Raw genomic sequence first — 21602 nt, 5'->3', positions numbered from 1 at the left:
CAGATATGTATGTTACACACCACTGTCTTGGTTTTTTCCTCGCCCACTACAATCTGACTGAACACTTTACATGCAAGTCTCACCATTTCAAGGGGCCCATATTTCCTTAATTCCATCGAAACTCCTCCCAGCCCACTTGCATTTCTTGCCTTTGGCAGCACCTCTGTTACTTCTTCCTCTGGCATATGTTCTGTATAACCTTATGTACTGCTTTTGTTTTAGACCTCCGTCACGTGGTCATTTATTTTTTGCTAGAGTTTCTTCAAAGTGCTTTTTCCACTGTCCGATAGATACAGGTCGTAATACGAGTGCATGATTGCTAGGCATTTTCATCTTCCCTATCATCTTTCATCAATCTGCGTATATCCTATATGCAAGCGAATGCTCTACTTTCTCACAAACTCTTTCCCATTCCTTTGCCTTATACTTTCTTGTTATTTTCTTAGCCCCCGTTTTATATACCTTGTACCTATTCCACTCCACTGACAGCTTAACCATAAATGATACAATTTCTTCTTTTCCTCAACCACGTCCAACAATTCCGTGGTCATCCGTTCTGCTCTTACTCTTCTCTCCCTTTCCCATTCTAAAGCCTCCTTCCTTGCTTCCTGTGTTTTCAGAAACCATATTGCTTACTAGCACTTCATTCCTCCTCCACTGCATCTAATCTTTCATTGAATCTTTGCTGATACAAATTTTCCATACTTTCCTCCTGTAGCAGATGTATCCTGTATTTTGGATCCTCTATATTTCTCTTTGCAGCATTCTGATCTTACTCCTCCTGTTTTATCTTGATCTTAATCGCAAAGAAATTTTTAAAGTAACTATAAAATTATCTTCCAGAATAAGTTGCTAAAAATTCTCCGATATTCATTATGGCGTTTGAAACAGTAGTCGTTTCATAACTGCGGGAACAGAACCAATAGAACGAACAGCGGAAATTAATGTGGTGCACTTAACATGTTGTGTACTGTAAGACGGTTCCCGAGTGGCTGCTATACACCCCCCCCCCCCCCCCCCACCCACACACACACATGCGGACACACAAACACACACACACACACACACACACACACACACACACACACACACACAAACACTCACTCACTCACAACTGCAGTATAGAGCCCCACACAAAGCACGGGAACTGGTTGATTGCTGTTTGCTAGTGATACAGGCAGCCAATCAGAACAGCTCCAGCCCTCAAATATTAATGGTAATTTCTGAGTCATCCCACCGATTTGTAGAAAGAAATTCAGAAAAGAAAGTCTGAGTTTTTGAAACCAAGTTTAATTTAAATAAAATAAAACTCTAATTATAACCAGAAATGAAATACTTACTGATTGAACACATAACTTTCCTTCCACCTGATTTTATACAAAAGGATGCACACTGAACTTGTGTCACATAACTCATAAGTACACAAAATTATCCTATTCATACATTTTACATAGTTTTCAATAAAATAATACATCCACACTTAACGTATGCCTTCAATACACTCCCTCATCACCTCCAAAATACTCGCACAGCAAGACATAATCAAATAATAATTTTAAAGTGATTACTATTACGTCATCAAGGTATTGAATAAAAGCACAGGACATTCTAGACGAACATTTTCCTTGAACTGAACCTTTTTGGTTATAGTATCGCATAATATTATAAATGAGTAGTTTAGAATACCCAGCTCGGTTTTTTAGTGGTAACAGTAAAGTTACAATTATGTGTCTTAGGTTAAATGTACCTGCGGAAGTATTGAAGACAATGAACTGCTGTATAAGTACAAGTCTGAATATGGAGTACGGAAAAGATCGAAAAATTTAATAGTTTAGAATACCTAGCTCGGTTTTTGTAGTGGTAACAGTAAAGTTATGATGTGTCTTAGGTAATATGTATCTGCGTAAGTACTGTAGACAATGAACTGTTGTATCAGTACAAGTCTGAATATGGGGTACGAAAAAGATCGAAAAATTTAATACTATTTCCTTAGATTCATAGAGAGCCAGGGCGCCCATACAACAGCTTTTGAGGGAGAGTGGGGGGACTAAACGTGGAGATTATAACTGAATAGTTTACAATAAACATCTCGGTTTTTGTAGTAGTAGCAGTAAAGTTATTATCTGCCTTAAGTAAAATGTTGTGCCTATGGAACCACTGAAGACAATGAACTGTTTTATCAGTATAAGTCTGGTTACTTTTGAAGACGAGCCGCGACTTGTATATTTTTTATTTTTTTATTATCTATTTATTGAGTCATCAGTCTTCTGCCTGGTTTAACGCTGCCGACCACGAATTCCTCTTCTGTGCCAGCCTCTTCATATCAGAGTAGCATTTGCAATCTACGTCTTCAATTCTTTGTTGGTTGTATTCCAGTCTCTGCCTTCCTCTACAGTTTTTGCTATATTTTACAGTTTTTGACACTCGTGGTGCATTGCTTTCCCGTGCCTTTCGGCAACTCACATGGAAAATATTTGGGCTCGAACAAACACAGTTGTACAACAATATTGTAAGGGGTTATTTGAGGGTTCCTTATTGCACTGGTGATATTCCTTTATCTGTGAACCTTTGTAGTCATCCACTGGAGGCGCTGAGCGTGAGATGCTCAATTCGACCTTCGCCTGCCGCTACGCCATCCGCCATTCGAGACCTGTAGAGACGCCCATTATGTAGATAAAGCTGCATTTTTTGTGAAGCTATTTGTTTAGTGAAGCGTCAGAAGGAACAGCAATTGGTATACAATGCAGGCAATGTGTTGCGATTAGATGAGATGAGGTTACGACCAACTCCTCTACGTGAAAATTGTATTGGTGTAGAAGGTGAATGATTCGAATTTTTTCTGGTATCTATTATTGTACAAAATTTTTATCACCGGTTAAACCTATATGACGACGAACACACCACTGCCTGCGGTAGTGATACGGCAAGTTCTAGAGGAGGCAATGGAAGCAGTGAAAGTGAATTCCAACTACTCCTTATATAAAGTTTAAAGTCGAAAGTGTCATGACGGTGTTGGATGACAAGACATTAGAGAACATATACGACGACTGTCACGTCAGATGTTCCAGTATGAAAAGCTCATGAAAAGGTACCATAAATTCAAGGGTAAAGGCAATATCAAAAGCGTGCTGGACTCTGTGACGAAGAATAGGGGAGGCAATACAGCTTTCAAAGGAAATCGTACGTTGCTGTACCCCATCATCAACCATCATGTAGTAACTAAGTTTGATGGAGGGCTAGGATGCAGTTGTTCCGTTATTTATGGGAATTTATGGCATTTCGTCTTGGCAGTAGTTGGAAATATCGGGTGTATAAATCTTACAGTGCCACTGAGCTATATTTGCAATTTGAAAAACGAGTTTAGGATAACATCACGCCGTAACACTACGTACCAAGCACAGAAACATAAGCAGGACGTAGATGAGTTAATTCACAGGTCTCAGACATTTGTTGCTGAAGTCGATGAGCATATCACGAAAGAAAACATGCAAGTGGCTTTCGTATGGAACAGTAATCAAAGTCAGTTCTACTATGAGCTTTGTTCCGAAAGAACGGCATTCATGACAGGAGAGAGAAACACTGTCTCGCCGTAGCAATCAGTTAACAGTGCAACACACAGCTGCACGATCGATGTTGCTATATCAGTGAACGGACGATTGGGCAGGAAAACTCTATACACACATCCAAGAAACAAATGTAAAGCTGGAATTCCATATGTCAAGGAAGAAAGAAAAACCGTGAGTCCAAATGCCTTCGAAGATGCAACTGTGAGTGGCAAGATTACGAAACATCTGAATCCGTTTTATATGTCGCTTTTGAATTCACATTTGCCGACAAAGTTCTTTGATTTCTAGTCCTGATATAAGGATGAACAAATACTGCTGGAAGCCTCTGGAGGAAATGATCTAATTTTAAAAATTATTCCACCTAAAACTACAAAACTCCGGATGTGTATTTCTTCAGGCAATGTAAAATATATGCCAAGAGAATAATACACCTTCTTAAAATACGTTCCAGTAACGTACACCCAAAACTGCGTAACAGATTCTTTCTCATGAAAATGCATTCTGTCATTACAGCTAGTTATCTGCGAAAGTTCACAGGAAGAGGCAAAAATGCCTAGCTTGGCGTGCAATTCCTCATCCCAACTCAAGAAAAATGCGTTTCTCGCAAATCATAGTCCCGCCAATGCGTGTAACAGAAATTCGATATTAAAAAAAAAAAAAAAAAAAAAAAAAAAACACACAACGAAGCTGTAGCTACGCTGTAACTGCTGCGTGCAGCGTGGCCAAGAAGAGGTAACATGAAATCTGCGATGTGCCAGAGGAGTCTCATTAGCTCAGTGAGACGAGGCAATGCCATGACGAATTTGTATGCAGACTCGCAGGTTTTCGAGCCGGAGTCGCAAAAACAACAACGAAGCTGTAGCTACGCTGTAACTGCTGCGTGCAGCGTGGCCAAGAAGAGGTAACATGAAATCTGCGATGTGCCAGAGGAGTCTCATTAGCTCAGTGAGACGAGGCAATGCCATGACGAATTTGTATGCAGACTCGCAGGTTTTCGAGCCGGAGTCGCATTCGCGTCATTTTTTTTAGTTAATGCAGCTTTTACCCATTTTACACCTCCACAATGAGCTATGTTGTGTATATCTTTTTGATACTGTTACCTTTATTTAAACATTAAGACACAACATGTACTACTTACAGATATAAACGGCCACTTTGTTTCGTCCATGACACAGAAAAAGGCAATGGAAAACAGTAGTGGATGCAGTTACATCGTCTGTATCCAAAGGGGTACAAAAAAACACAATAGGTAGACTATACTAGACTGCTCATTATGCTATGCACAATAGACTCGATCTGCACCTCTAGTGCCCAGGCTTAGCTTCACAGAGCCAATACTTATACGTAGGAGCTACCGTCACTTAAAAGAAGATTTTGACAGCTACCACCTCGCATTTGCGAACACTTTGCCACTTGGTGGATCATACTTTGCGGTACCTGCGCAACACAACTGCATCCACAACTACCGAAGCGGCACGCACGGGAACTATCAGGTGGTGTACATCCATAGGTGGTGTACTATAAACTTCTTCCTTTAAGTGTCCTCACAAACAAAAATCTAGTGTATGAAGGGCGGGAAATGATGACGTCAGAACACAACTAATCCTTTCTTTGGAAACGCTTCATTTAAATATTTACACACATATATCCCAAGATGTGTCATTGCACCGTCAGTGTGAAACCCCAGCTGTCGCCGAACACGAAGTGGAACGTTTTCTAATGCGTCAGGCAAATATTTGAAAAGAAACGTGGGATGTAGGGGCTCATTCAACTTGACCGGCATTAGGTAAGGGCCCTGAAGCACTCCTCTCTCGATCCCAGTTAACAGGCGTATGCCAGAGCATACCTGTAACCCACTTACCAGGTTGGCACGTCGGTTGTCTTCCGTTCAATACTTGTTGTTGTGTAGGTTCAAAATGTCTTCACGAATGAAGCTACATTCGTCAGTCTATATCACATTATTTACAAAATGTTCGTTAGTTCCATTTGACGCAGAAGCCATACGCAAAACTGTACTCTTCGAATGCGGTCTTCTGGTCGCTGGTGTTGAGTAAAAGTGTACTGATATGGATGCAGTTCTTCATCGTGCAACAAATCAATCCTTGAGATATCTGGAAGTGCCCTACAACATCACGGGTATTTCGCCGAGGTGATTAGTGAACGATTTCAAGAATCGATCCGTCTCTTTGTGAAGTGCGTCTAGTCTCTCCGTTACTTGTGGACGAGGATTGCCGTTTCCCGAAGGCGTTGCTCCAGGTGAAGAAAATCGCTGTTACCGCGCTGGTGCCTTTGAGGGTGCCTTGCAGCAGCAGCAGCTCGGTTATCTGATGCATACAGCACCAAAAGCATATTGACATATTCATCGTCTGTGTACTCCATTTGAAAGTCGCCTTACATGAACCTGACAGCACCAGTTACGGTTATACACTGCGCTGTTAGCAGACACATGCTTGTGGTTTGCTGGATCCCACTGTCCCTTGATGTAGTACGGGGTTATATACGTTCCTCTGTAAATTCAAATGCACTGCGCGATGTGACTGTGTAATTAGCTCCTCGTTTTCATACATGTGTTTTCAAAACGCACCCGGTCTGATTTTTCTAGGTAAACTTTTGCCTTTAATGTCGACGGAGAACTACATGCCGACCTCCAAGTGCAGCACTTTTTCTTCATCCTGCATAGACCCATTCTTTGCCATGGGTGGCGGAACGCAGGCTACGATATTGATTAACCAGTGGATGACTTCAAAAGTATCGTTGACGTGGTTTTCAGCACTGATATTATGGAATGTGCAGTTACGTCACGTTATCAACTTGCTTTTCTTCACGTGCTATTTGTAGTTATTCATATTGCTTCGAGTATTTTATTGGAAGTTCTCGTTTCCATTCGTAATTAAGATATCTGCAGTGCCAGTGGCGCCTACAGTGTGTAATCTCCCCCTCCCAAAATTTGTTGATGTCACCACCATTGTCGATGGAGAAGTTTCTTTTTTCAAAAATACGAGAGGTGTAAGAAGTACAATAAACTTTTTATTTATCCATTTTTCTCGTAGTTGGTTCCAGTTCTTTATGTCTAAGGGTCTGATTCTTGAAACAGAAATTTTCATATTTTAGGTTATCATGGTTCCAATTGACATGATTAACACTGAAAAATGCCTCTTCAAATTTTTTGTTTTCTGGATAACCTAATGTGTCACATCTTAAGATATCACACTGTCCTTTGAATTTTCACGTTAACAACTCTAAATTACGTTGCTCTTCCCAAAATACAAAAACACGTCCGATCACATCAAAGGTATGCCCACTACTACTTCACTATGCAGTAAGAACAATATTCCAAACGATGATCCGTCTTCCTTGACAAACGAATTTCTAGTAGTTTATATTATTATTTTATAAATGAATACATAAATAAGCATAATAAACAGCATCAGAATGCTTAATTAATGATATACATTTTAAGTGTGACAAATATTTCTTCATTTCGAATGTTTCTAAAAAATATAACTTTGACTGTACATACAGAGCTAGTACATATCGATTGCAACAAACGACATAAAGTAATTTCTTTTTATATATTTTAGCTTGAAATATGACACAAGCACAAACTCAGATGAATTTTTTTCAGAAAAGTAGCTGAGATGATACTGACCTGTTCGAAATTTGAAAATTAGTTCTTGTATCGACTGCTTCTGTTGAGGAAAAGTAATGATAGAGGAGAGTGTCCCTTTATAAGTGTCATCTGCAGTGACGGGGGATATGCGATGGTCCTGTAACCAAAATTTGATACAGATATTCCAGTTCGAACGCAAATACTTCCCTTGTCAGTGTTTCTGCATGAAACAGCAATGGCACTACATACCACAACCCAGGTAAATGAGGACGTCGGTTCTTAGGAGTCATCCTGAGGCATCATAAAATAGCTCATTTCGCACTGAATGGAAATTTGGGGGTAAGAAATCACAGAAGGAAACTAAGCGAGCGTAGCTGCAGTAGTTATGCAGAGAATAATGGGGTCGAACAGAGTAGATTAGTAGTGTGAAGTGCTGTATCAACGACAACAAGGACAACAAAAGTAAATTAAGAACAACAGTAACGGCAGCGCAGCAGGGTCTGGTACGCTCTTGTAAAGCAGCTCACAGCGAAATTTGTGGCCCCAATTGCACGTCTTCTCGTCCTGTTTGCTTTTGAGAGACGCTACGATTACGTGCGTTGCCTGTGCCGCAACTCGTTGGAATCGGGGGTAAATTCCGACCTTTTTGCATAGCGTTGTACTTGGTAACCACTGTGAACAAGGTAGGTGGTGGGTTGTGTTTGCTGCGGCGAGTCGCCAGGTGGTGCGTAATTGGAAACGTGCAGCCGCAAGTGTGGCGGTACACGATCCCACGTTTGACCTGCGGCTGTGATTACATACCGGTACTCGCTACACAGGCATGCGCGGCCACTGCTGATAACACAATCCCCTTCGTCCTCGCTTCGCGGAAATCACAGAACTTTGTGGCAGCCAAAGAGACGTATAAACACAGTTACTTCACAAAGGTAGAAAGGCGTGACAGTCTAACTGCGGATAAAAAGAAAATGTACCGACGAATACATGGGAAAAGAGGAATGGTAGTTGTAGTCCAGTTTTTCTAGTGCCATAAAATATATTTCTTCTCAACCATTAATATTTTGGACGTTTGGAGCCCGTTGCTGGTCTTTTACGTAAGGGTGCCTTGATGACGACCACCGTTAACGTGTTGTTTGATTGAAGAGGGACGGCCGTGATTAATACAAATATAGTGTCTTTTGTCATATTTTCGTACCATTTCAACGAATATTTTCTGTGTACCTAAACTCTGATAATATTCAGTGCTTATGACACCAAACGTAGTTCTTCACGCCGAGGATAAATGTTTCTCAGTTTTCTTTCCGCGCCTGATTTTCTTGTTAACTCAAGCTTTCGTCCACTTCCCCGTTCACTGTCGTAGTAGTACTAGTAGGTCGTGAGATACTTTCGTAAGCGTGTATGTGTGAGTTACGTAACGGAGGTGTCATGAAATCACAGAATTTCAATTTGCTGCCTGAGATTATGCCGTTGCCATTTATGGAGAAATATCAGTAGCGACATTCGTTAGATTAGATTCAGTCTTTGTTCCATAGGCCCATAAATGAGATCATTCTCGTGGGTCTGGAAAATATCAAAAACTACAACATAAAAAAATAAAACATTTGAATGCAATACTCACTACCCTGATCATTTGTCACGAGATTGTCAAAATAAGGGAATACTTCACAGTAAACTGGTGCTGCTAATATTTACAGAATTAAAACACTGTCAGAATGAAACATAACTAGCCACTTAACGTATAATAAACACCAAATCTTGAATATTGTGACCAAGTGCCGTCAAAACTGAAATCTAGTAGACATTTTTACTTAAGCTACGCTAACAGTCCCTGTTAAGACATTCATTTATAGTGGAGAAGGAGTTGCGTATCAATAAGTTTTTTCACACTCTGTTTAAGCCTTGCTTTATCCGTACCCGAGTGTTTAATGGTTGCTGTCAGTTTATTTAAAATGTGTGTTCTTGAACATTAGACCCCTTTTTTGACCAAGGTCAGTGGTTTTAGGTCTTAATGTAGATTGTTCTTACTCCTAGTATTGATGCTATGTATTGACCGAATGGTTGGAAACGGAGCTCTATTACTTGCAACAGATTTCATTAAGGAATATATATACTAAGAAAAAGTGCTGATAATACAATGTTCTTTGAACAGGTTTCAACTTGATGATCTAGATTTACACCGCAAATGATTCTTATTTGTCGCTTTTTCTCGCTAAAAACTTTTGCTCGATTTGATAAGTTACCCCGAATATGATCCTGTATGACACAATAGAGTGAAAGTAAGCAAGTTTATTTACATTTATATTAACTACATCTGATATCATTCTCACTGCAAATATAGACTTGCTTAGGCGCTTCAGAAATTCTGTGGTGTGCCCTTTCCTACTCAATGTATTATAGAGTTGTAATCCTTGAATTTTAACACTGTCAACCTCATCGACCTACATGTCTTCATGTGTTATTAACATGCTGGAAGGAAATCTCTTGTAGGTTTTGAACTGCGTGTAGTGGGTGATTTCAAAGTTTAATGACAATGAATTAGCTTTAAACCATTTATTTATGTCAGTGAAAATTTGATTACCAGCATTTCTAAATCTGCACTTGACTTGCTACTTATTGCAATGTTTGTAACATCTGTAAACATAACAAACTTATCGTCTGGAAACGTAACAGACGAGAGGTCATTAATGTACACGAGAAAGGGCAACAGACCCATGATGAAACCCTGAGGAACACTATATCTAATTAATTCCCAATCAGATGAAGACTGACTGCTTACTGCACGCGTGTTTCGCTACAACTCCCTTTGTTTCCTGTTAGTTATACAAAACTTGAACCATTTCGCAGCTCTGCCAGTGACACCATAATATTCTAATTTACTTAAGAGAATACAGTGATTCACACAATCAAAGGGTTTTCACAGGTCACTGGAAACGCCAGTAACCTTAATTTGTTATCTAACGAAATAAGTACATTCTCACTGTATATGTAAATAGCTTTCTCTATATCACAACGTTAAGAAATCCGAATAGTGACTTGGATGGTATATTACTTGCAGTCAGATGCTTAAGGCGACATTTGAGCACAATCTTTTCAAATATTTTTCAAAAAGCCGGCAAAATAGACAGTTGATAGCCCATCTTCTTTTTCTGTACGCTCTCGATTCCTGTTTCTTGCGCAAGTAGGGATATAGCCGCTATGCTGTTTCAATTCGTTGTAGCACGTTCTGACCTCAACGGTTTCTTTGATGACAGAATTCGGTTAGGAATGTGTATGGCAAATTATTTGAATTTCATCAAACATAATCGTGTGTCTGTTTGGCAGACTATGTTTAAACATAAATCTAACACAGCAAGACATCTGAGAAACTTTTATCCACAATGTTTCGATATTTATCAATAAACATCCTGTGTCTGTTTGAAAGGTTGTGTTTACAAGTAAATCTCACGCAAAAGAAAATAGAAAATAATTTATCAAAATTCTCGATTTTTACTATGTAGATGCTAGTAAATATTATCTATCTTTTGAAAGTGATTTTTTAAAATCATTTTTTAACCAAACACAGCAAGTAGTTTTATAAAAAGGAAAACAAAAAAGTGACACGCAGTTAACTTAAACAAAATATTGGGTTCAAGTAACGCTTACACAAGAGCCAATAGGCACGCAGAAATAATAGGACACATTAAACCACAGAAGATTCTTAGTAGGAATAGTTATAAGTTGTTTGACAGAGACGATATTCAAAATTTAAATACAAAAGGCGGGTGATACATATTCGTCCCTACGTGGTAGACATAACTGGAGTAGCGGTGAGAAATATTACCTGCAAACACAAACATCATAAGAAAACTCATCGTAATTGATACTACAGGAAAACATAGGGAAATAAGTAGCATATCTACACTCCTGGAAATTGAAATAAGAACACCGTGAATTCATTGTCCCAGGAAGGGGAAACTTTATTGACACATTCCTGGGGTCAGATACATCACATGATCACACTGACAGAACCACAGGCACATAGACACAGGCAACAGAGCATGCACAATATCGGCACTGGTACAGTGTATATCCACCTTTCGCAGCAATGCAGGCTGCTATTCTCCCATGGAGACGATCGTAGAGATGCTGGATGTAGTCCTGTGGAACGGCTTGCCATGCCATTTCCACCTGGCGCCTCAGTTGGACCAGCGTTCGTGCTGGACGTGCAGACCGCGTGAGACGACGCTTCATCCAGTCCCAAACATGCTCAATGGGGGACAGATCCGGAGATCTTGCTGGCCAGGGTAGTTGACTTACACCTTCTAGAGCACGTTGGGTGGCACGGGATACATGCGGACGTGCATTGTCCTGTTGGAACAGCAAGTTCCCTTGCCGGTCTAGGAATGGTAGAACGATGGGTTCGATGACGGTTTGGATGTACCGTGCACTATTCAGTGTCCCCTCGACGATCACCAGTGGTGTACGGCCAGTGTAGGAGATCGCTCACCACACCATGATGCCGGGTGTTGGCCCTGTGTGCCTCGGTCGTATGCAGTCCTGACTGTGGCGCTCACCTGCACGGCGCCAAACACGCATACGACCATCATTGGCACCAAGGCAGAAGCGACTCTCATCGCTGAAGACGACACGTCTCCATTCGTCCCTCCATTCACGCCTGTCGCGACACCACTGGAGGCGGGCTGCACGATGTTGGGGCGTGAGCGGAAGACGGCCTAACGGTGTGCGGGACCGTAGCCCAGCTTCATGGAGACGGTTGCGAATGGTCCTCGCCGATACCCCAGGAGCAACAGTGTCCCTAATTTGCTGGGAAGTGGCGGTGCGGTCCCCTACGGCACTGCGTAGGATCCTACGGTCTTGGCGTGCATCCGTGCGTCGCTGCGGTCCGGTCCCAGGTCGACGGGCACGTGCACCTTCCGCCGACCACTGGCGACAACATCGATGTACTGTGGAGACCTCACGCCCCACGTGTTGAGCAATTCGGCGGTACGTCCACCCGGCCTCCCGCATGCCCACTATACGCCCTCGCTCAAAGTCCGTCAACTGCACATACGGTTCACGTCCACGCTGTCGCGGCATACTACCAGTGTTAAAGACTGCGATGGAGCTCCGTATGCCACGGCAAACTGGCTGACACTGACGGCGGCGGTGCACAAATGCTGCGCAGCTAGCGCCATTCGACGGCCAACACCGCGGTTCCTGGTGTGTCCGCTGTGTCGTGCGTGTGATCATTGCTTGTACAGCCCTCTCGCAGTGTCCGGAGCAAGTATGGTGGGTCTGACGCACCGGTGGCAATGTGTTCTTTTTTCCATTTCCAGGAGTGTATAAGAAAGGCATTCATCCAGAGTGTAGACTGTGTTTAAAATGATTCTCTGTTACTCACCCTCAAAGCACAGACCAGCTTTGTTTTCACTATTTTTGCAACTTTTCCGACACCTTCACACTGTTTGTGGACAAAACATGCGATGTACACAGCTGATGGAAGACTACTATAAGATGAAACTTCCCAGGAGATTGTGTGCCAGACCGATACTTTAATTCTGGACCTTTGCCTTTCGCAGGCAAGTGCAATTCCCCACGAAAGGCAAAGCTTTCGGGTTCGAGTCTCATTCGGTACACAACATTAATTTGCCGAGAAGTTTCGTAGCAGAACATACTTCACTGCAGAGTGAAAATTTCGTTCTAGTATAAAATGTTCATCATAGTGACAGAAGATTACACATAGGCAAATAACAGCAGTTCTTCAAATTTGCAATTGTAGCTTATTGTATACAACACTTCCACTTACTAGTGAATTCATTTTTGATTTATTATAGATGTATTTGACTAGATGTTTGCGTGATAAATTTCTGACAAGATGTCAACAGGTACCGAAAATCGGGTAGGAAACAGTTTTCAGTTTTAAGAACAAAATTTGATAATTAAAAAAATTTGAAAATCAAAACGATATGGGTTTTAAGTCTTGCTTCAAACTTTAAATCTATTTTTAGGTTTAAGGCCTAGCTTTCCCATGAACCATGGACCTTGCCATTGGTGGGGAGGCTTGCATGCCTCAGCAATACAGATGGCCGTACCCTAGGTGCAACCACGACGGAGGGGTATCTGTTTAGAGGCCAGACAAACGTGTGGGTCCTGAAGAGGGGCAGCAGCCTTTTCAGTAGATGCAGGGGCAACAGTCTGGATGATTGACTGACCTGGCCTTGCAACATTAACCAAAACGGCCTTGCTGTGCTGGTACTGTGAACGGCTGAAAGCAAGGGGAAACTACGGCCGTAATTTTTCCAGAGGGCATGCAGCTTTACTGTATGGATAAATGATGATGGCGTCCTCTTGGGTAAAATAATCCGGAGGTATAACAGTCCCCAATTCGGATCACCGGGTGGGGACTACTCAAGAGTATGCCGTTATCAGGAAAAAGAAAACAGGCGTTCTACGGATCGGAGCGTAAAATGTCAGATCCCTTAACTGGGCAGGTAGATTAGAAAATTTAAAAATGGAGATGGATAGGTTAAAGTTAGATATAGTGGGAATTAGTGAAGTTCGGTGGCAGGAGGAACAAGACTTTTGATCCGGTGAGTACAGGGTTATAAACACAAAATCAGATAGGTGTAATGCAGGAGTAGGTTTAATAATGAATCAAAAAATAGGAGTGCGGGTAAGCTACTACAAACAGCATAGAGAACGCCTTATTGTGGCCAAGATAGACATGAAGCCCACGCCCACTACAGTATTACAAGTTTATATGCCAACTAGCTCTGCAGATGACGAAGAAATTGAAGAAGTGTATGATGAGATAAAAGAAATTATTCAGGTAGTAAAGGGAGACGAAAATTTAATAGTCATGGGTGACTGGAATTCGACAGTAGGAAAAGGGAGAGAAGGAAACGTAGTAGGTGAATATGGATTGGGGATAAGAAATGAAAGAGGAAGCCGCCTGGTAGAATTTTGCACAGAGCATAACTTAATTATAGCTAACACTTGGTTAAAGAATCATGAAATAAGGTTGTATACATGGAAGAAGCCTGGAGATACTGACAGGTTTCTGATAGATTATCTAATGGTAAGACCGGGTTTTAAATTGTAAGACATTTCCAGTGGCAGATGTGGACTCTGACCACAACCTATTGGTTATGACCTGTAGATTAAAACTGAAGAAACTGCAAAAAGGTGGGAATTTAGGAGATGGGACCTGGATAAACTGAAAGAACCTGAGGTTGTACAGAGTTTCAGGGAGACCATAAGGGAACGATTGACAGGAATGGGGGAAAGAAATACAGTAGAAGAAGAATGGGTAGCTCCGAGGGATGAAGTAGAGAAGGCAGCAGAGGATCAAGTAGGTAAAAAGACGAGGGCTGGTAGAAATCCTTGGGTAACAGAATATATATTGAATTTAATTGATGAAAGGAGAAAATATAAAAATGCTGTAAATGAAGCAGGCAAACAGGAATACAGACGTCTCAAAAATGAGATCGACAGGAAGTGCAAAATGGCTAAGCAGGGATGGCTAGAGGACAAATGCAAGGATGTAGAGGCTTATCTCACTAGGGGGAAAGATAGATACTGCCTACAGAAAAATTAAAGAAACGTTTGGAGAAAAGAGAACCACTTGTATGAATATCAAGAGCTCAGATGGAAATCCAGTTCTAAGCAATGAAAGGAACGCAGAAAGGTGGAAGGAGTATATAGAGGGCCTATACAAGGGCGATGTACTTGAGAACAATATTATGGAAATGGACGAGGATGTAGATGAATATGAATTGGGAGATACGATACTGCGTGAAGAGTTTGACAAAGCACTGAAAGACATGAGTCGAAACAAGGCCCCGGGAGTAGTCTACATTCCATTTGAACTACTGATGGCCTTGGGAGAGCCAGTCCTGACAAAACTCTACCATCTGGTGAGCAAGATATATGACACAGGTGAAATACCCTCAGACTTCAAGAAGAATGTAATAATTCCAATCCCAAAGAAAGCAGGTGTTGACAGATGTGAAAATTACCGAACTATCAGTTTAATAAGCCACTGCTGCAAAATACTGACACAAATTCTCTACAGACGAATGGAAAAACTAGTAGAAGCCGACCTCGGGGAAGATCAGTTTGGATTCGGAAAAAATTTTGGAACACATGAGTCAATACTGACCCTACGACTTATCTTAGAAGCTAGATTAAGGAAAGGCAAACCTACGTTTCTTGCATTTGTAGACTTAGAGAAAGCTTTGACAATGTTGACTGGAATACTCTCTTTCAAATTCTAAAGGTGGCAAGGGTAAAATACAGGGAGCGAAACGCTATTTACAATTTGTATAGAAACCAGATGGCAGTTATAAGAGTCGAGGGGCATGAAAGGGAAGCAGTGGTTGGGAAGGGAGTGAGACAGGGTTGTAGCCTCTCCCCGATGTTATTCAATCTGTATATTGAGCAAGCAGTAAAGGAAACAAAAGAAAAATTCGGAGTAGCTATTAAAATCCATGGAGAAGAAATAAAAACTTTGAGGTTCTCCAATGACATTGTAATTCTATCAGAGACAGCAAAGGACTAGGATGAGCAGTTTAACGGAATGGACAGTGTCTTGAAAGGAGGATATAAGAGGAACATCAACAAAAGCAAAACAAGAATAATGGAATGTAGACGAATTAAGTCGGGGGATGCTGAGGGAATTAGATTAGGAAACCAGACACTTAAAGTAGTTAAGGAGTTTTGCTATTTGGGGAGAAAAATTACTGATGATGGTCGAAGTAGAGAAGATATAAAATGTAGACCTGCAATGGCAAGGAAAGCGTTTCTGAAGAAGAGAAATTTGTTAACATCGGGTATAGATTTGTCAGGAAGTCGTTTCTGAAAGTATTTGTATGGAGTGCAGCCATACATGGAAGTGAAACATGGACGATAAATAGTTTGGACAGAAAGAGAATAGAAGCTTTTGAAATGTGGTGCTACAGAAGAATGCTGAAGATTAGATGTGTAGATCACATAACTAATGATGAAGTATTGAATAGAATTGGGGAGAAGTGGAGTATGTGGCACAACTTGACAAATAGAAGGGACCGGTTAGTAGGACATGTTCTGAGGCATCAAGGGTTCACAAATTTAGCATTGGAGGGCAGCGTGGAGGGTAAAAATCGTAGAGGGAGACCAACAGATGAATACAATAAGCAGATTTAGAAGGATGTGGGTTGCAGCAAGTACTGGGAGATGAAGAAGCTTGCGCAGGATGGGGTAGCATGGAGAGCTGCATCAAACCAGTCTCAGGACTGAAGACCACAACAACAACAAGGCCTAGCTCATGCTTTTAGAACACAAAAACTAAATAGTTCATATTTCTCTTCCCCCCACAATGAGAAGTGGAAAGATACATCAGTGTTAATCTTAGTAATTTTTTCTGTTAATTGGTGTTAGGTATGAATAGGGACACGCGAATATCAATTCAGAATCTAGGTGAATGAAAAACAAAATTTGTTAGGTTCAAAGAAATATTTATTAAATACAAAACCAAAATTATTGCATGAAGTCTGGTTTTTTATTCTTTCCAGAAATTTCTTATATCCCCAATTTCTTTATTATAACATTGACTCGATGTAATTTGTTACTACATCAAATCACTGAAATCATGTTAAAGTGATTACTTTGAATTGTATCCCCAGAAATAACGAGGGGCCATCGGTCAGTATCTTATTGACTAAAAAATAACTACTCATGTGTAAGAATAAATGTGTTTAATGATGTCTGTTTTTTCTGAAAGAACATTAACAAAACCTTTGCCTTCTAATTAACAAATTGTCATTCATACAACTTAAATGAATGCTTAACTCTTCTATGTGCTTTAATGAGAGTATAACATCCTTATTTGTTAACAGTGTGATGTGGTTCTTGATTTCCAGCTAATATTTGGTCTTCTTCTGGAGAGACACTGGCGATCACTTCTCCTGCTCCCTCTCCTCATATATTATGAAAATACGACCTTACGTTTTCCACTTGCCGAAACACAAGTCAGACTGACATATACTTTAAAACTGAACTGTTGGTTAATGAAACTAGATTTTAAGATTACTTGTCATGTACTTAAGAAAAACACACACACACACACACACACACAAAATCAATAGAGATTGCTACTTACAGACCAATTTCGAGATAAGCAAATTGTGCACCAATGCCGATGTTTTTCATAGAGCGAAGAAAACTTTAGCTGACAGTGTCGCCAACTTTGAAATTCATAATTCCCCTTTTACATTCATTTACTACCAACTTAGATAATCAAATTTATGAATGATATTCCCGTTTGTCATCCAACACAACAGCAGAGAACTTTTTTGGAAGATTCGTTTCTATTCACCCTGTAGTAACTACTCCCCCCCCCCCCATTTTATGGTAGTTAATTTTAAAAGAAAATCGAAAAAGATGCATTTAATCAAGTGTAGAAAAATTCACACACGGGACTGCGTTTCTATAAACAAACCTGGTAACTTAGTAGTAGTGATGACTCAATGGCTCTGCGTTACTTTTGATATTTTATTAATACAAAAAACTGAAACACGTGTTGCTTAAGTTGAGGGTGAGTGTTGCTTGCAATTAGTTCAATTGAGTAACAGTTGTGATATTTTCTGCCAATTGGCCAAAGATGAGGGTCTGAGTCTCGGTTGAGCACATTCTCTAATGTACCAGGAAATACCATTCGGTAGAAACTACACAACAGGTTATCATGAACAACCCAGTGTCGCACTGCGGGACGCTGTGAAAACGGGAAAGAGGATTTACAAAGAATGGAAGGAAAGAAGATATCTGTGGCGAAGCAACTTTGGCTAGGAAGCGTATTACACCCAAATGGAGATCGCAGCTTTCCCGGTCTACTAAACTAGAACTCTCAGTGCACGAGGGCAGAGACTAGCAGCGGGTATAATAAGCTGTCCCCTCCGATGACAACAAACATTTTCCGCACTGTGAGCACACGACAGCTGGAGTGACGTACTGTCTGCTTTCACGCATCTCAAAAAATAACTAGACTTTGCTCTCGTGTCACAACATAACAGAAAAACATACGAGGTTGTTCGCATTGCTGAAGATCTTCATGTCAGGACGTATTACTGTGCAACTGTTTTATGACCTTCGAATCTGGCCTTACACTGTGATAAGTTTCATCATAATCGATCAGTTCAGTGGGACTGGATGAGCGGGTTCTTATACTCCATCGAAAAGTAAAGAATTCCGGGACTCCTGCACAGCCTTGCAGAAACCAAAACTCAAAAACGCAATGGACAGTTGAAGGAAGAAACACAGACTTGTGGGCACACTAACTGAACATATTTGGTGCGTGCGCTAATTTGAAACATCAGTCTCGCATGGTATGTGTAGAGGTCATGCATCTAACATTCCAGCGGTGCAAGAACATGTAATGAAGATGTTCCTGAAATTTCTGTAGAATGTATCTTGCTGCATTTTCAGAAACATACTTGGACATTTTCTTGTAAAGACAAATAATCTTCAACTAAGATCTCGTTCGACTGAACTGTGGCAGTTTCCGTATATGAGTACTTCCTCTAAAATATCAGTACTTAAACTATTATCTACTTGTGTCTCTAATGTTAATTAGACTTTCTAAACACTCTCTGGGAAGGAAACTTATCTCAGACAAACAGAAAAGTTCTTTGCTGATACTTAGCAAAGCACACACATTAAACTAGGGCAGAAGGAAGCTTATTTTCTTTGCACCGGGAGAAAGAAAAGACAGTGTTAGTAATTCATTCATAATTATCTCTCTTTTCACATCAAACGAGGATTTAATTTAAAATGCCTGAAAATGAAGTCCTCTAAACCATCGCAGTACAAAACTATGAAATTGTGTACAACTCCTACTTACAGAATTTTAGTTAAGACGAGTGAATGTAAAATAACCCTTGAAAGGCAAGGATGCATCAGCGAGCCTCGGCAAGCGTATTTTATCTTTCATGAACATTTGTATCAGCCGACTCTGTACTACGGACTGACACACATTCTCCAGAAGCGTATCACAATTCAAGCGATTTCGTTTCCCATCGCTGCTACTGCAGGAAGCTCTGCAGAATAATTTTTCTGTTACTTTCAGGGGATGAGATACGTAGTGATGAAGGTATGAAGCTTGCTTGGGTAGTTCAGCAAATAAGAGCATTCCCTACAATATCAAGAACTCGGGTTTGAGTACCGCTTTGACCCGCAGTTTTAACGTAAAAAAATTATGTTTGTAAATCTTCCTTACGTCGGGTAACATAGGGAACACTCGTAAATGGGACATGAAAGACAGATCGCTACCATGAAAAAAAATGATTACCTGCTGGTTCATTGGACAGAGTATCCACAACGTTACAAGAACAATCTTCCTTCTTAAATATGTCACTTTAATCGAGGATGCAAATAGAGGTTACTCTCGAAACTTCACGAATGCACTATTCGCAGTCTCTTCTCCGAAAGTCGTTTTGCGTTAACTGGGTCCTCCCAAGATATGAGTTCACGTATAAGGATGGGTGCTGCTGTCCACAGCGACACACTATCGGATTATGCACAGCATATCACAGCTGGGTTCTTCGAACCATCTGTATATATCAATGTAGCGGGATACCATTTATATAAGCTTTCAGTCAGGGTGTTTGCATAGATCTAGCTGCGGGAGAAAGGGTAGCTGTACTAATATTTAGTGCAATTTCATTTGGGCACTGCGTGACGAAACAACGGATTCTGGAAAGTGCCAGAGCTGCTCTTTAATGGGAATAGGTAGTAACACACATCTGTATGAAATGGAAATGGTTTGTTCAAACAAAAAAATTTTTTTTGAATAATACCTCTTGGTGAGCTCTTATATATTCGCTAGTAGTCTCTCTTGCGTGATGTGGAATCGACTTACTAGAAATTTAGCAATGATTTATTTTCCCCACAAATCAAAAGTCACTTCGTTTGCTTCCATCAGGAGGTCATTTGTCAAGGTTGACATAAACGCCCCCAACCAGACCCTAACGGGTTTGTTCTGATATTTATTCTTTCTAGAGCGATGTTTGTTGTCGAGCAGAAACAAATGCAATCATGTATTTATTATTCATAGGTATGGCTCAAATGCAGTGTAAAAACACACGTATATAACATTATTATACGTATACAGCAAGAACACGGAAAGACAAGACTACGTACAGTAGTTTTAAACTGTCAGGAAGTTTCATATCAGAGCACACTCCGCTGCAGAGTGAAAATCTCATTCTGGACTACGTATAAAACCTACTGAATGCCAGTATCTATGCTCCTAATCCATGTTAGAGCTGTAACATCAGCTTTCATGAAGTCGCTCCAATTCCGCTGGTAGGAACGCAAGGGGCATTCATCTCAAATGTGCTTGAACTGTTCGGAGCCCCACAGTTACAAAACGGAGACTCTGTAGCATTGCATTTGTAGAGTGAATCTGAGCATCGAGCATGCCCACTGCGAGCTCTGTTTAATCTGACAGTTTCCTGTGCCATCAGTATTGTAGCTATATTTTCGGGACCACTCAAGATCTTCACGATTTTCGGTAAGAGAGGAGCTATAATCCAACGTGTCTCTCACTTCGAAGTTAGTGGCATCGAGCTGTTCAGTTTGCCGTAACGGTGGGCATCTTGAACGGAGTCTGTTTCGTCGTAGTGCTGGTATGCCTTCCTGTGTGGGTATTACGTGCTTCTCCTGTAGCTTGCGGCATTTGCTAAGGAATGCCACGCTTCTACTGATTGTGGGTGTATAGATCTTGCCCAGCAGAGGATGTCAGAAAATGGGTGTTGGTCGGATTGTCCCAGTCATTAACCGCCTAGTGTGGTTCAACTGGACCTCGATCAAGTTGGGGTGGCAGCTGTTTAGGCACGCCAGGGCGCAGCACTCGAACTGCTGAGAAGTCCAGCGGAATAGATCATGTGCGCAAGGTATCTGCTGAAGCTCCCCTTGTCATTCCACTCAAATTTTTGAATGATATTCTTAAAGAGTTTTTATCTTGGCAGCAGTATTTTTAAGATATTTTTTATATGAGAGGGTGCGGTGAAGGGTGACACCAAAATACTTTGGGTGCTACCTATAACCCCAACCTTTCACATAAAAAATACCACTGCAAAAAAAAAAAAAAAAATCCGTGATGACTATGCTGAAACTGGTTTCACAGAGGGCGCACATCACTGTATCATCAGCAGAGAAATAAAACTCTATTTTATTAGAAACTATCGTATATGTAGGGCATCCACTACTAAAATAACTAAACACACCGAAAGGAACACTCTATTTAGGCTTCAGTAACTATGACTTAGAGAGGATATAAAATGTAGACTGGCAATGGTAAGGAAAGCGTTTCTGAAAAAGTGAACTTTGTTAACATCGTGTATAGACATAAGTGTCAGGAAGTCTTTTCTGAAAGTATTTGTATTGAGTGTAGCCCTGTATGGAAGCGAAACGTG

The 21602-nt window shown here is 40.8% G+C and overlaps 1 protein-coding gene across 1 annotated transcript in view; it reads left to right on the top strand.

The window, feature by feature from the left end:
* The window catches only part of LOC126481344 (nephrin-like), a 990728-nt gene that overhangs the window by 863283 nt on the left and 105843 nt on the right, over window positions 1–21602 (top strand). The gene's annotated exons all lie outside the window — the stretch shown is intronic.

This window comes from Schistocerca serialis, chromosome 5 (assembly GCF_023864345.2).
Source record: "Schistocerca serialis cubense isolate TAMUIC-IGC-003099 chromosome 5, iqSchSeri2.2, whole genome shotgun sequence".
In the NCBI taxonomy this organism is placed as follows: domain Eukaryota; kingdom Metazoa; phylum Arthropoda; class Insecta; order Orthoptera; family Acrididae; genus Schistocerca; species Schistocerca serialis.
This window is presented reverse-complemented; position numbering and strand designations above follow the sequence as displayed.